The sequence below is a fragment of the Lynx canadensis genome, chromosome B1, assembly GCF_007474595.2.
Source record: "Lynx canadensis isolate LIC74 chromosome B1, mLynCan4.pri.v2, whole genome shotgun sequence".
Classification (NCBI taxonomy): Eukaryota; Metazoa; Chordata; class Mammalia; order Carnivora; family Felidae; genus Lynx; species Lynx canadensis.
This window is the reverse complement of record NC_044306.2, coordinates 63,594,402-63,609,456: the sequence shown is the minus strand read 5'-3', so window position 1 is coordinate 63,609,456 and position 15,055 is coordinate 63,594,402. Positions and strand designations below refer to the sequence as shown.

The following is a 15,055-nucleotide window of genomic DNA, read 5'->3' as shown; positions in this document are numbered from 1 at the left end:
TTTTTTTGTTGGTTTTCTAAATTTCATTAAATTTCATTTACAGCAAACCAGAGAAGCCATTTCCTGATGTCCTCTCATGTATTAATTAATTTGCTCAGACCTTTGTCTATACTACCTGCAGCTCCCTTTCCCTATTCAGAGGACAGATGTTATTGACCTTCCTTCACTCCCATCAGGAAACTGCTCCGCCTTCTTTCTAGAGTCTCTGACCATCTTTCTATGTATATTTAAAAGCACCACAGGGATGAAAAAAAATCAGACTGATAAAGATGCAGCCTAGTCCTTTATTTAAAAAAAGAAAGCCATCTTTCTGAATAAAGATTAGAGATTTCAGTGCTAATATCCTTCTTGAAAAAAATCATGTTTCAATGCAGATAAGGAAGAAAGGCAAACTCTTTGCAACGACAAATCTTATTCTTCATTGGGCCCTCATTGTTTCATAAACAATAATACGCACACATTAGGAGGAGAATATCTTGTTGAAACAATAAATGGCCCCTTAGGACCTCAAAGTGCTTTGAGGAAATTGCTATTAATTTTTCCAATCACCCTGTAGCAATAAAAATCTCAATTCACAGAATTAAATTGAGATCTCAAGAGTCAAGTGGCAAATGCATAGTAAAGAGGTCCCCCAGTAGTCTACTTTCTGAAAATATTTTGGTCATTTTCATGAAGGGTTATTATGAAAAATGAATACCAACAGTTCAAAAACTTTGTCAGCTATTCTGAAGAAAAGTTTTCAAAGAAACCAGGCAAGTCTGACTTTCCTTTCAGGATTACTTGAAGAACTGGCTGAGATGGATCAGAGGGGAAAAAATGTGAAAAAAATAAAGCAGAATATGCAAAAAGAAAAAAAGAAGTCTGCTAAGAGCTGGCTGTGTCCTCCTAAAACATAAGTAATTGGTATGATTTCATTCAGAGATGTGGATTCAAAGGATCTTTCATATAAAATTGTTTGGAGTACACCAAAAAGTCTACTCTGATTAAAACTCTTTTCTCTAACAGTTCCTACTGGGATTTATCATTCACTTAGATTAACTCACCAGCTCCTATGATAATCACTCATATCTGGGAGTGGTACCACAATAAGTCACCATTACTGCAAATATTTTAGTGTAAATTAATTTATCTAAGGAAAACTAAACAGACTAGATTTTTTTATTTCAAAGAGTATAGATTCAGAGCATATCTGCTGGGACATCACAATGGTGAGTCCTGAGCAAGCAAGGGACAATCAAAGGACATGTTGTTGATGTAGGACAGAATGCTCAGGCTATAGTTAGACCACTTTCTCTATGCCTCAACTTCCTCCTTGTAAAAGAGGAATGATTCTGTCCTGCTTAGCTCTCAGAGTCACTGTGAAAATCAAATTCAATAATATTCTGAAACACTCAAGTGTTTCATTCAAATATAAAAAATAAATAAATAAAGAATGGGTCCTAGAAGTGTGGCAAGGGTGATAAGGACAAAAAACATTCAGATGGGATAAGAGTAATGATAAAAATAAATGACTACATAGATAAATAACATAAGAAATGTCAGTTACTAAGTTTTGCTTGAAATCACTCCTGGAAAACAGTGTAGATATTTTTTATTCAAGGACATAAAATAAGGATAAAAATAAGACAAGTTGTGCATTAAATGAAGATTTTTTAGCATTTATAAAAAAAAAAACCCTGGAGACATGAAAGTCAGTCTCTTTCCTTGATCTCTCCTTAAATAAAAGGCAATTGCTAAAAAAAGAAAAAAAAAGTAGTAGATTTTCAAGCCCTGATGTGCACAGATGCCCATGAGATCTGAAATGAAAAAAACAAAAACAAAAACAAAAAAACAACCTCTTAAACCATAGTCTTAGATAGATTTCATTATTTATATGTATGTTTGTAAATGCAGATTAAAAAGGTGTAAAAAACACACTGGACTAGTAATAGTGTTTCCTTCAGGGAGAAAGGTGAGGCTGGGGAAAGCTGGGAAGGAGGACTTTCTTTACACTTTTTTTAATATTTGAAAAATCTCTAATCATATATTTTATGACTTTTTAAAAAATAGCATGATAGATATTATGATAGACATATGCAGTTTCTAACCATGGGAGATGGGATCAGCTGAGACTTAATAACTAAGCAGGAATCAGTCAGACAGAATAGCAGAGGAAAGGCACTTACGGCAGAGAATTAGCATGTGCAAAGGCACAGGGGTCTAGGAGGAGGAGAGGTATCCATGATGCGTGGTAGTTTGGTAAAAGCAAATCCTAGGTGGATATGGTAGAAGAGTGGAGGGTGATGGTAGAAGGCTGATCGTGGGGCCTGCGTAAGATGTTAAGGAATTTGAACTGTATTCTGAGCCGCTAGGAAGCCATTGATGGATTTGGGGTGGGGGGAGAGTAGGGGGGGTAGATAACATGCTGCAGTTTGTGTTTCAGGGAGATGTCACTGAAAACAGTGTAGACAATGAATGGAGTAGAAGGAAAAACAATTAGGAAACACTATGAGCAAGGAAAGAGTTGTCAAAGCTCTTAATTAAAACCATGGAAAGGAATCAAGAAACTATTGGTTATTTGCAACTACAGTTGAAAATGGAGATGCAGTCAAGAGGTAAGGCTTTAATAATCAGCATTTCCTGGGATGCCTGGGTGGCTCCGTCAGTTAAGCATCTGACTTCACCTCAGGTCATGATCTTGGGTTCGATGGTCCGATTCCTGCATGGGGCTCTGTGCTAAAAGCTCAGACCCTGTTTTGGATTCTGTGTCTCCCTCTTTCTGCCCCTCTCCTGCTCGCACTTTCCCTCTCTCTCTCTCTCTTTCAGAAATAAACACTAAAAAATTAAAAAAAAAAAGAATCATCATTTCCCAATTCCATTATTCATGTTCTCCATCACAATCTAAGAAAAACCCACTACTATCTTTTACTCAGTAATTTTTATTGACTCACATTAAGCCTCATGCTAAGCAGAAAAATAATAGGTTTGATACACTGTGGTTTTCTACTACACCTTAATATAAGCACATATAAATTAAAATTAAAATGCATCTAAGTCTTCTTAAATACCAGCAATGAAAACTATACCACACTTTAGGACACATAGGATCAATTGCTTCCATTTCTAAAACCCTATAAGTCTATGTTATTTAACCAAAAGCTTCCTTTGAAATTTGAGCCCCCAAAATGTTATAAGCATTTTTTCCAAGATTTAGCCTAGACTGAGTATGGTCTCCAGATCTAGTAACTCAGAATTGCAAATTCTCAGACCCTACTAAAGCAGAAATTCTGAAGGTACAAGGGACTAATCTATGTTTTAAGAAACTTCCATGTGAATTGGATGCCCCTACCTAAAGTCTGAGAACCACTGCTTTGGGCCATGCACAAGATTTCTCCGGCAAAGAAACTGAGGCAATCAGGAGAATGTAGGTAGGATCATTTCCAACTCAGTGCTCTTACATCTAATAACATCTATTATTCTTTTTTATTACCCAGATCCATACTGTGCCTTTTAGAACTTTGCTCAGTTCATTGACAACCATTAAATAGATCAATTGAGGATAATGATGCATTTGTGGTTTTCTAGATCTCTAGTGTACCACTTCTCAAATTCTCATACCACAGTTACTACCTTCATAATTCTGCTCCAACCATGTATCACATATTGTACACACATGTTATTTACTTAAAGTTTTTCCTTAAATAAATTCCCTTTTTTATTTTAATAAATTAAAGGACAAATTTATATTACTACCATCACCAGAAAGTTCCACTTGCTGTGAGTAAAAGCTAACTACAAAGAAGAATACAATGTCAGATTCTACCCTTATTTGTCAAAAGTTCTGCTCTGATGACATGATACTCTGTATAAAACCCAAAGACTGCACCAAAAAATCGCTGTAACTAATACATGAACTTATCAAAGTCACAGGATATAAAATCAATGTGTAGAAATCTGTTGCATTTCTATACACCAATAATGAAATAGCAGAAGAAGAAATCAAGGAATCAATCCCATTTGCAATTGCCCCAATAACAATTAGATACCTAGGAATAAACCTAACTAAAGAGGTAAAAGATCCATACTCTAAAAACTATAGAACACTTATGAAAAAAATTGAAGACACAAAGAAATGGAAAAGCATTCCATGCTCATGGATTGGAAGAACATTGTCAAAATATCTATACTACCCAAAGCAATCTATACATTAATGCAATCCCTTTCAAAATACCACCAGCATTTTTTTACAGAGCTAGAACAAACAATCCGAAAATTTGTATGGAACCACAAAAGACCCCAAATAGCCAAAGCAATCCTGAAAAAAAAAAGCAATGCTGGAAATATCATAATTCCAGATTCCAAGCTATATTATAGAGCTGTAGTCATCAAGACAGTATGGCACAAGTGCAAAAACAGACACATAGATCAATGGAACAGCAAAGAAAACCCAGAAATGGATCCACAACTATATGGGCAACAAATCTTCAAAAAAGCAGGAAAGAATATCCAAAGGAAAAAAGACAGTCTTTTCAACAAATGATGTTGGGAAAACTGACTGGTGACATGCAGAAGAATGAAACTGAACCACTTACTTACACCATACACAAAAATAAACTCAAAATGGATGAATGACCTAAATGTGAGATAGGAAACCATCAAAATCCTAGAGGAGAACACAAGCAGCACCCTCTTTAACCTCAGCCGCAGCAATTTCTTACTAGACACATCACCAAACGCAAGGGAAACTAAAGCAAACATGAACTATTGGGACCTCATCAAGATAAAAACTTCTGCACAGTGAGTTAAACAATCAACAAAACTAAAAGGCAGCCTATGGAGTGGGAGAAGATATTTTCAAATGGCACATCTGATAAAGGGTTAATATCCAAAATCTATAAAGAACATATCAATTTCAACACCCCAAAAAACAAATAATCCAGGTAAGAAATGGGCAGAAAACATAAATAGATACTTTTCCAAAGAAGACATCCAGATGGCTAATAGACACATGAAAAGATGCTCAATATCATTCATCATTAGGGAAATATAAATCAAAACCATGGTGAGATATCACTTCATACCTGTAAGAATGTCTAAAATTTATAACACAAGAAACAACAGATGTTGGTGAGGATGTGGTGAAAGGAGAAGCCTCTTGCCCTGCTGGTGTGAATGCAAACTGGTGCAGCCACTCTGAAGAACAGTATGGAGGATCCTCAAGAGACTAAAAATAGAACTACCCTACAATCCAGCAATTGCACTATTAGGTATTTACCCAAAGGATACAAAAACCCAGATGGAAGGAGTACATGCACCCCAATGTTTAACAGCATTATTGACAATAGCAAAACTATGGAGAAAGCTCAAGTGTCCATCGAATGATGAATGGATAAAGAAGATGTGATATTTATACAATGAGATATTACTCAGCCATCAAAAAGAATGAAATCTTGCTATTCGCAATGACATGGTTGAAGCTAGAGTGTATCATGCTGAGCAAAATTAGTCAACTGGAGAAAGACAAGTACCATGTGATTTCACTCATATGTCGAATTAAAGAAACAAAACAGATGAACATGTGAGGGGGGTGGAAAGAAGAGCAGGAAACAAACCACAAGTGACTTGTAACAATAGAGAACAAACTGAAGATTGTTGGAGGGGAGGTGGGTGCAGGATGGGCTAAATGGGTGATGGATATTAAGGAAGGCACCTGTGATGGGCCCTGGGTGTTGTATATAAGTGATGAATCACTGACTTCTACTCTGGAAACCAGTATCGCACTGTATGCTAACTAAAATTTAAATTAAAAATAAAATAAAATAAAACAGGACCAAAAAAAAAAACAAAAGAAAGAAAGAAATTGCCTGATTATTGTTAGTTAAGTAATTTGTCTGATAGATCCCCAAAATCCTCAAAAAACAAAACAAAACAAAAAAGAAACAGAGAAAGAAAGAAAGAAAGAAAGAAAGAAAGAAAGTGACCTTCCAATAAACAAACCATATTTTAAGGTTTATTTACCTAAAAATAAATTTGCTCATAAGGACTGCATTCCTTTATTATCAAGGGTGATTAGCCCATATTAGAAGAGTGTTCAAGTTTCATACCTAACTTGATGTACTCTGGATAGAAAAAGCATTAAAATGGATTTAAGGTCCTCAACATGTGATTCAGTATTAGTTACCTATACGAGCATGAACCCCCCAAATCATTCCATTCTGGCAGTGATTCCTATCCCATACTTCAGGAAATGCTAGCTTAAACCATAAGTATAAGCTAGATAAACTCTGAGAATGCAGATTTAGAACAGGAAAGTTCTAAAAATAAAACCTTCATATTTAAGAAGTGAACCAAAAAAGAAAAGCAAACAAGGGTGACTAGAACCTGGCCTGAACTGAGACCCTAAAAGGGTCAGAGAAAAGCTAGACACAGTATTGCCACTGAACCCAGGAGAGAAGGAATTTAAGAAAAGAAAGCACCAGCAAGAATGAATGATCTAGCACAAACATCTGCCTTCCAACCAACCCTAAACCCAAACAATGACATAAATAATTTTATTTTGTAAAAATCCATGTATTTTGTAAAAGTACTACCAATGGAACAGGAGTTTTAAGAAATTCCTGGAAGAGACAATTCCCTTTCCTTTCTCTATCTTCCAGCTATCAAAGCTGCCACAAGGAAAGAAGGCTAAAGGGAAGAAGGCGGTCTTGGACCCTGCTGTCATGAAGAAGCAAGAGGCCAAAAAAGGTGGTCAGTCCCTTGTTAAAATAAGGGACAGGACATCCAGCCTCAAAGGGACTTCACTCTGTGAAATGTCCCCTCTGCATCTGGTTGCAGTGGCAAAGGCTCTTCCCTTTAAACATCTGAAAATTCATTCTGTCATTAATCAGTTCACCCAGGCCTTGGACCACCAAACAGTTATTCAATTGCTTAAGTTCATCCACAGATTCAGACCAGAGACCAAGCAAGAGAAGAAGCAGGAAATTTTGGCCTGAATTGAGAACAAAGTTGCTAGCAAAGGGGATGACCCCACTAAGAGGCCACCTGTTCTTCAAGTGGGGGTTAATACTGTCCCACCTTAATGGAAAATAAGAAGTCTCAGCTGATAGTGATTTTACATTCTGTGGACCCCACTGAGCTGGCTGTCTTCCTGTCTGCCCTGTGTCATAAGGTGGGTGTTCCCCATTGCGTTATCAAGAGGAAGGCCAGGCTGGGCATCTGGTCCACAGGAAAACCTCACACAGGTTCACTCAGAAGACAAAGGAGGTCTGTCCAAGCAGGTGGAAGCTATGAGGACCAATGACAATGACAAATATGATGAGATCCACCATCTCTGGGGAGGCATTGTCCTGGGTCCCAAAGTCAGTGGCTTGTGTTGCTGAGCTGGAAAAGGCAAAGGCTAAAGAACTGGCACCAGACCGGGCTAAGTGTGCACTGCTGAGTCGTCCATACGTAAAGGTAATATGAGTTCATTTTCAGCCAGTATTGGAAGGAAGGAAGGAAGGAAGGAAGGAAGGAAGGAAGGAAGGAAAGAAGGAAGGGAAAGAGAGAGAGAGACAAAGAGATAAAGAGAGGAAGAAAGAAAGAAAGAAAGAAAGAAGAAAGAAAAGAGAGAAAAAAAAAGAAAAGGAGAGAGGGAGGGAGGGAGGAAGGAAGGAAGGAAGGGACAAGAGAGAAGCAAGGAAGAAGAAGAAAACAGGAAAGAAAAGAGAGAGAAAAAACAATGCTAGCTTTCTTTTACGGAGAGTCCCCTACTCAAAGAAACGAAAAGCCCTCATAAGAAGAAAGTCACCTAACTAAAGAAGAAAAGAAAAAAGAAAGAAAGAAAGAAGAAAGAAAGAAAGAAAGAGGAAGAAAGAAAGAAAGAAAGAGGAAGAAAGAAAGAAAGAAAGATTCCTGAAAGAAAACAGATGACACCAAATGATACATGGAGAAACAAAACCACACGCACGTGTACGCTGAAAGAGGTCCAACAGATTTAATGAAGGTTAACAGCTTTATCAAGGTTTTACCAGGGATTATTTCAATGTAGAAAGTCGTATAGACACCTCCTTTGCTCATCTACGTTATAATAAAAATTAACTACATTATTTACATTGTAATAAAAGTTCCATAATAACTAAACAGTATTTGTGATACCAAACAATATATTTAAAAAAATTTTTTTCAACGTTTTTTATTTATTTTTGGGACAGAGAGAGACAGAGCATGAACGGGGGAGGGGCAGACAGAGAGGGAGACACAGAACCGGAAGCAGGCTCCAGGCTCCGAGCCATCAGCCCAGAGCCTGACGCGGGGCTCCAACTCACGGACCGCGAGATCGTGACCTGGCTGAAGTCGGACGCTTAACCGACTGCACCACCCAGGCGCCCCCAAACAATATATTTTAGTTAAATGGGTGTATTCATTGTCTATTGCTGAGTATCAAATTATCCAACAATATGGCCTGTTAAAACAACACCCATTTATTACACCACAGTCTCTGTAAGTCAGGAATCTGGACGTGACCAACTGAGTCCTCATTGCTTCATGGTCTCTCACAAAGCTGCAGTGAAAGTGTTGGCTCAGTGAATGCAATCTCATCTGTGGGCTCTACTGGGGAAGCATGCCACTCAATAGTTGTTGGAAGCATTCAGCTCTTCATTGGCTGTTAGGCGGAGCACCTCAATTCATCGATTGTTCTTGTCTGGATGTGGCCCTCAGCTTCTTGCCTCGGGGCTTCTCCAACACAGCAACTTGCCTTATCAAAGTACACACAAGCCAAAAAAGCAATAGAGGGAGTCTGCTAGCAAGAAAAAAGTCCCAATATTTCATAATCTAATCATTGAAGTGACATTCCCTCAATGTTGCCGTAAATAACAGAAGGCAGGGATCATTGGCAGACACTGCAGAAGCTGCCTTACCCAGAAGAGTCCTTCTCACCCAAATAATTACATTTAGTTCTAGATAGACACTAAAATTATATCTAAGCTTTTCATTTTACAGATGAGAAAACTGAGACACAGGGTGATTGTATAACTCATTCAAGTCTAGTCTAAAGTGAGAACCAAGGTCTGCTTAGCCCATTTTACTGTTTTTTTTACCCTACACCATAACTGCTGCTTTTTTTTTTTTTTAATGTTTATTCATTTTGGGAGAGAGAGAAAGAAAGCAGGGGAGGGGCAGAGAGAGAATCCCAAGCAGACTCCACACTGTCAGCCCAGAGCCAGACACAGGGCTCAAACTTACCAACCCTGAGATCATGACCTGAGCTGAAATCAAGAAGTTGTATGCTTAACTGACTGAACCACCCAGGCACCCCTTACTGTTTCTAAAGTCTGGGACAAGTGCCATATCTCAACTGCTCCAGCCTGTTGACAACCCTTTCTCTGAAGGGTAACATGAATTCTCTATGTCACTTCCATGGTAGTTAACCAAACAATACCTGAATGTCTGTTTTTTTTTTAAATTTTTTTTAACGTTTATTCATTTTGGGGAGAGAGAGAGAGAGAGAGAGAGAGAGAGAGAGAGTGTGTGTGTGTGTGTGTGAGTGGGGAAGGAGCAGAGAGAGAGAGAAGGACACAGAATCCAAAGAAGGCTCCAGGTTCCAAGCAGTCAGCGCAGAGCTGGGCACGGGGCTCGAACCCATGAACCATGAGACCATGACCTAAGCCAAAGTCAGACGCTTAACCGACTGACCCACCTAGGCGCACCTACCTGAATGACTGTTTAATGTTCTAGGGTAGCTACCTTAGCTCCCCCTAAAACCTCTTCTAAGAAGGAACTATATTTCATGCATCCTCTTGTCCCTTGTAAAGAAAATTCTAGAAGCCTCCTACCCACAAAAGGAACTTAGTGAAACGTGTGTTGACTGACAAAATTTAAAAACTGCAAGAAAGCATAAATGTTAGAGAAGGAGAAATTGTATAATTTGCTTTTGACAGTCATATAACATCCTCAAATTGTCAAATAAAAATTTCCTTAAGTAATTTTTTATGGGATAATGTAAGGTCAATGAATTAATAAGAGCAAGGGTCAGCACTGTCCATCTAGTAAAGTTCAATATGAGGAAACCTAAAGACAAATTAATTCCCACCTCTCAGCCCGTGGCCCTGGGCTGGTTAGCATTTTCACTCATTGGGTTCTGTGTTTGCATGAGGAGATTTGCAGCCTACGTTATAAGAGTGTAAAACTGACAGAGAAATACTTGGAAGGTGCATACCATTGAAAATGTATACAAAACATTCAACACTTGAGAAGAGAAAAATCACAATTTCTTCTATTCCTATACCAGTGCCCTAATCCACTTTCCTTTCCTCTATATGAAATAAATAGATCCCCAAATAAACTGGAGGATAAAACCAGTACTTAACAAACTCCTCAAAACCAATAGCTGCACATTTCGTCCAAGTCATATGAATTCCTCCACTTTGTAAACCTTAAGAGACAACAAGAAACTATGAAGATGACCTGTTTCACTTTTTTGAGACATTCTGGGTAAAATAAAGTATAATGTATGGTTTCCTCAAAATTCAAAGACTAAGGAAATATTCTAACCCGTAGAGTAGAGTAGTTCTACTAAACACTGGTATAGAAAACAATCTTGAAGCAATTGCTTGTTTCTATCAAGACAGGTGATTGTAACATGTGTGCAGGTGAATTGAGGGGACAGCAGTGTAGCTGTATATAATCGATTAATTCTAGCAATGCTATTGACAGAAAATTCCAGAAACACACCAGTGAAGTACCTGCAGTCTTTACGATGTTTCTACTTTTCTAAAAATATTTCACATTTGCCCCCACAATCTTATCAAAGGGAGTCAGGAATTTTACTCAAAGCTGTGAACTGGGTCTTGTATGCTCTGTAAGATTTAAACAGATCAGGTTCTTATTTCCTACATGAATACATTTATGATAAGCAAGTCTTTGATTAGCTGTTGGCTGTGCAAAGACCAGACACACCCTTCTGCACCTTGGATTGATATGCACTGAAACATCCCTAACATTTTGAATTATTTATTTTAGGAGGGCTTAAGCCAAAAGACTGGGAAAATATTATCAATGCCAAGCCCTTCTCTTCCCCCAGAAGGCTTGTCTCTTGCCTCTTACAACAAAGTAAAGAAGATTCTAGTTTTCCTTACCAGAATCTTTTTAGGTGCCTAAGGCAGGGCAGATGGGAGGTGGAAAGAGAATATAAACTGTTTTGGAGTTCCTTCACATGAAGAAAAAAAAGTTGTATCAAGATTTAAATACTCCTGCCTCAACAAACACAAATAACCAAGCAAAAGTTAGCTTACAAAAAATTCAAATTGCTGCCCTGGAGGAAAAAAGCTCAAACTAACAGATGCTCAGTCATTTTAGCAATCTTTTAGAATATTGGGATTTAATAGCAGTTTATTATCTGCACCAATAACAACAAAAATGATGGGACTATAGGTCAGGCATTGAAACAAAATTATCCCTACTACATTATCTATAATATGACAATTGTGAAGAGCCCATCAAGACTAAATAAGAAATGTTTTCTAATGAATGTTGCTATTGTGTTAAATGAGATTAATATGGGCCTTGAATTTTAGAAACATTGACTTAAGCAGCAGGTAATGAAAAGTGATTATCCTAATTAAGCAAAAAAAAAAAAAAAAAATACATACAATGGCCCTCTTCGTCACCAGAGATGCCCCCTTGCGTAGCATCAAACTTCCTCCTATGTGAACTCCGAGCTACCCTCTAGAGAGACCAGGATTTTGCTAAATACCCTGTATAACATCAAATAACAGTTTCTCCTCTATTCTGCAAACCAAAGAAAGAAATGGGATAACATTCTCTAATGATAATGCCATGAGTTCTTCAGAAGAAAGATTGTACTGATTAAAGAATTGCACATATCTGATTAAAGAATTTATTGCACATATCTGATTTAAAGAATTAAAGATTGCACATATCTGATTAAAGAAATCAGATATGTGGGTTTGGGAGACTCAAAACACAGTCTCCTCAAAGGTAGGCATTGGGCTCTGGCTCTGGCCGTCATGGGGACAGAGACTTAGGGTATGTTTGGGACAGGATGATATGCACATACCCTAGCTCGTGCAGAATGAAGTTTACAAAGGATCATGAAGATGGGCTCCCCTGCTTCTTATTTCATTTGCATCTGTGAAATCACTGAAATCCCTCCTCAAGATCTCAACAGAATCATAGTATCAGGGAAAAAGTGCCTTTGGGTAAATCTCCCAGGGAAATTAAGAGGTAGAGCCATTAAATAGAAATGGTACATATTTTATTTTGGCACCTGACCTTTTTATGTGGTTAATACATAAAAATAGCCCTAGAACATTTTTTCTTTTTCTTTTTCTTGTTTTCTAAGACAATCACTAAAGTTTTCTAGGTCTTGTATGTGTCAGACACTGTGCTAAGTGCTTCGACATTTGACATGTTATCCAATTTAATCCTCGTAGCCCTGTATAGTAGTGTTTTATTTAATTTTATAAGTGAAAAAAAAACTTAACCTCAGAAAAAAACTAAAGACAGAAGGTTGTTGATCATTTCTTGAGTAGGGTACAAATAAGATACAAGTTTATGATCATTAACATCTATAAAAAGCCATTCTAAATATAAATAAAATAAAGATTTTTTTTTATTTTTCACAAGATTATGACTAGTGGAAAGTGTTCTTCTAAGCAGCAGGCTGCCCAATTCAGAGGTAAACTTGTCACAGTTTCGGCATCCTCTGATGACAGTTCTTATGACTCAGTTCCTTGGATCTCTCTGTAATTCCTAGTGGTTAAATGGAGCTCGTTCCTTGCATGAAATAGTCTGAGTTTGAATCCTAACTGTATGTTTGGGGTGAATACTAGCAATAGACTGGCTGTATTCCCTTAGGCATATTAGTCAACTTGAGAATTTGTAATGGGTTATTTAAAGAGGTGGGGGTAGGATGGTATCTATCTACATGGGGCAGTTTAGGTACAGCCTGAAATCCTTCCGCAAACTGACAAGAGAGCAATATGTAGACAGCTAACATTAAAAGGACCTTCAGGGACAAGATAGGCCACTGTCGTACCTCCTTTGTACAGGTTGCATGCAAGACTCCCTCCGCAAAGAATCAATGATTTGGTTTCCTGCATTGCCCAAGTCTTTAATCGAAATCTCCTGAACTATTCCTGTGTCATTCCTCTATCTTCCCACCAGGGGGCAGGGTAGAGGCGACCCTATTGAAGCATAATCTCATTTTCTACTTCCTCATCCATTCTACTTCCAGGTGTAAATTGTTCCTTAAATGGTTTAGGTTTTCCCTTTTGAATCTCAAAGCCCTATATTGAAAGTCAAGGAAACTGAACACTGACTCTTTCTAGTTCTTTTTATTCCTTTTACAATATTCCTACTTCTTGGGGCAATATGGAAGTCTCTGATTAACCAGGGGGAAAGAAGTTAGAGGAAAGAACCGCTTAACAAATAATATCTCAAGATACAATCTCAAGAATAGACTGAAATTTACGTCTGAAGTTAGAGTTATTTCTAACATTATTTATATGAGCAACAAAAACAAAAGTGCCAGATTCACTTAATAACGATCGTTTTGTTTACAGCTACTCCCTTGCAGTCTCCTTTCCTCTCCCCTATGATTTTGCATATTAGTGTACTTCAAAGCTACTCCTCTGAAATGAGGCATTGACATTTGCTCCTATGGCAGCAGAAATTCAAGCAATTGAATGATACTGATTCTCAGGACAGGCCTTACTATCATGACCTCCTTCTACTCCCATAACCACCACCACCCACCACCACTGTCCCTTGTTCATATTTAACATTTTTTGCCGATGTTCCTTCCGTCTCTCACGCCTGTATCAAATGATAATGGGAAATCTGTCTTATAAACCGAATGCAAGTAAGCTCTAAATTCCAGGATGAGAAATTGCCTCAAATAATGAAAATAAGAGCATTCACATATAGAACGGAGTGTTAGAAGTATATTATAATGCATAAAATATTCTTCTGTTATTGCTGCTGGAAATTACTGTTTACAAAGCACCTTCCCATGTACTATTTGGTTAAATGTAACAGCTTAATATCTCTTTCAAAAGAAGTATCCCAATGAAAGGAAATGTTAGTGGTTTGTAATTTTTTTTTTAATGTTTATTTATTTTGAGAGAGAGAGAGCGCGCGCAAGCGGGGAAGGGGAGAGAGACACAGAATCTGAAGCAGGCTCTGGGCTCCACGCTGTCAGCACACAGTCAGAGGCGGGGATCTAATCCACAAATTGTGAGATCGTGACCTCGGCGGAAGTTGGATGCTCAACTGACCCAGCCCCCAGGCGCCCCTAGTGGTTTGTAATCTTAAGGAGAGCTGGCCTTTCTCCTGCTGAATGCTCACGAAAGCAGACATGCCTGGCTGGACTTTCACCTAGTAAGAGAGCCGCATGCCCAGTTTGGAGAAAGTAGGCTGCTGGAGGTTTGTAGAATGATATGGCAATCCTTTAAATGCAGTTGTGTCTCTCTTTTTCGCCTGGCCTAAATGTTCCCATTATTTCTGTGATATAATTCAACCAACTAGGCACCTTAAATTTTTCAACAATTTTTCCTTTTGAAGTTCCATCGCTGGAGCTGCCAAATCAGTCTTTCCCTGCTGTTGACGGCCTGTGGCACAATGAACGTCACTACATGCCCCTTCCCATTTGTCAGCAATGGCAGAAACGTCCATGGTACCTGTGAAGGCCAAGTGATTGCCAAGTAATTAGCAAGGGCTGACGTCAGTTAGGCAACATCTCCTTCCGCAGGTTTCCATAAAGCAAGACTTGTGACAACTTTCTTGGAGTCTTAAAAATCAGAATTATTTAAGTAGATAATACCAAAGCAGAAAAAGCCTCGGAATCTTTTTCCCACCAGAATATGGTGGCAACATGGCATTAAGGTTCATGTCATGATACATAAAACAACAGTTACGTCATGTGGTTAATATACTATGACTTGCTAGAGTATAAAAACACCTCTGTCATTTCCCTTTGTCACTTACGCACCATCCACAGGATCAAAGGAAAAAAATAACTTCACCAGTGAGATGCTAAACTATAGAAATAGACATCGTCTTAGCCAAGGAAGCC

General features: G+C 38.1%; 1 pseudogene; it reads left to right on the top strand.

Annotated features, from left to right (window-relative positions):
* Positions 1-5,441: 5,441 nt before the first annotated feature.
* LOC115512975 lies at positions 5,442-14,688 on the top strand (annotated as a pseudogene).
* The last annotated feature ends 367 nt before the right edge of the window (positions 14,689-15,055 follow it).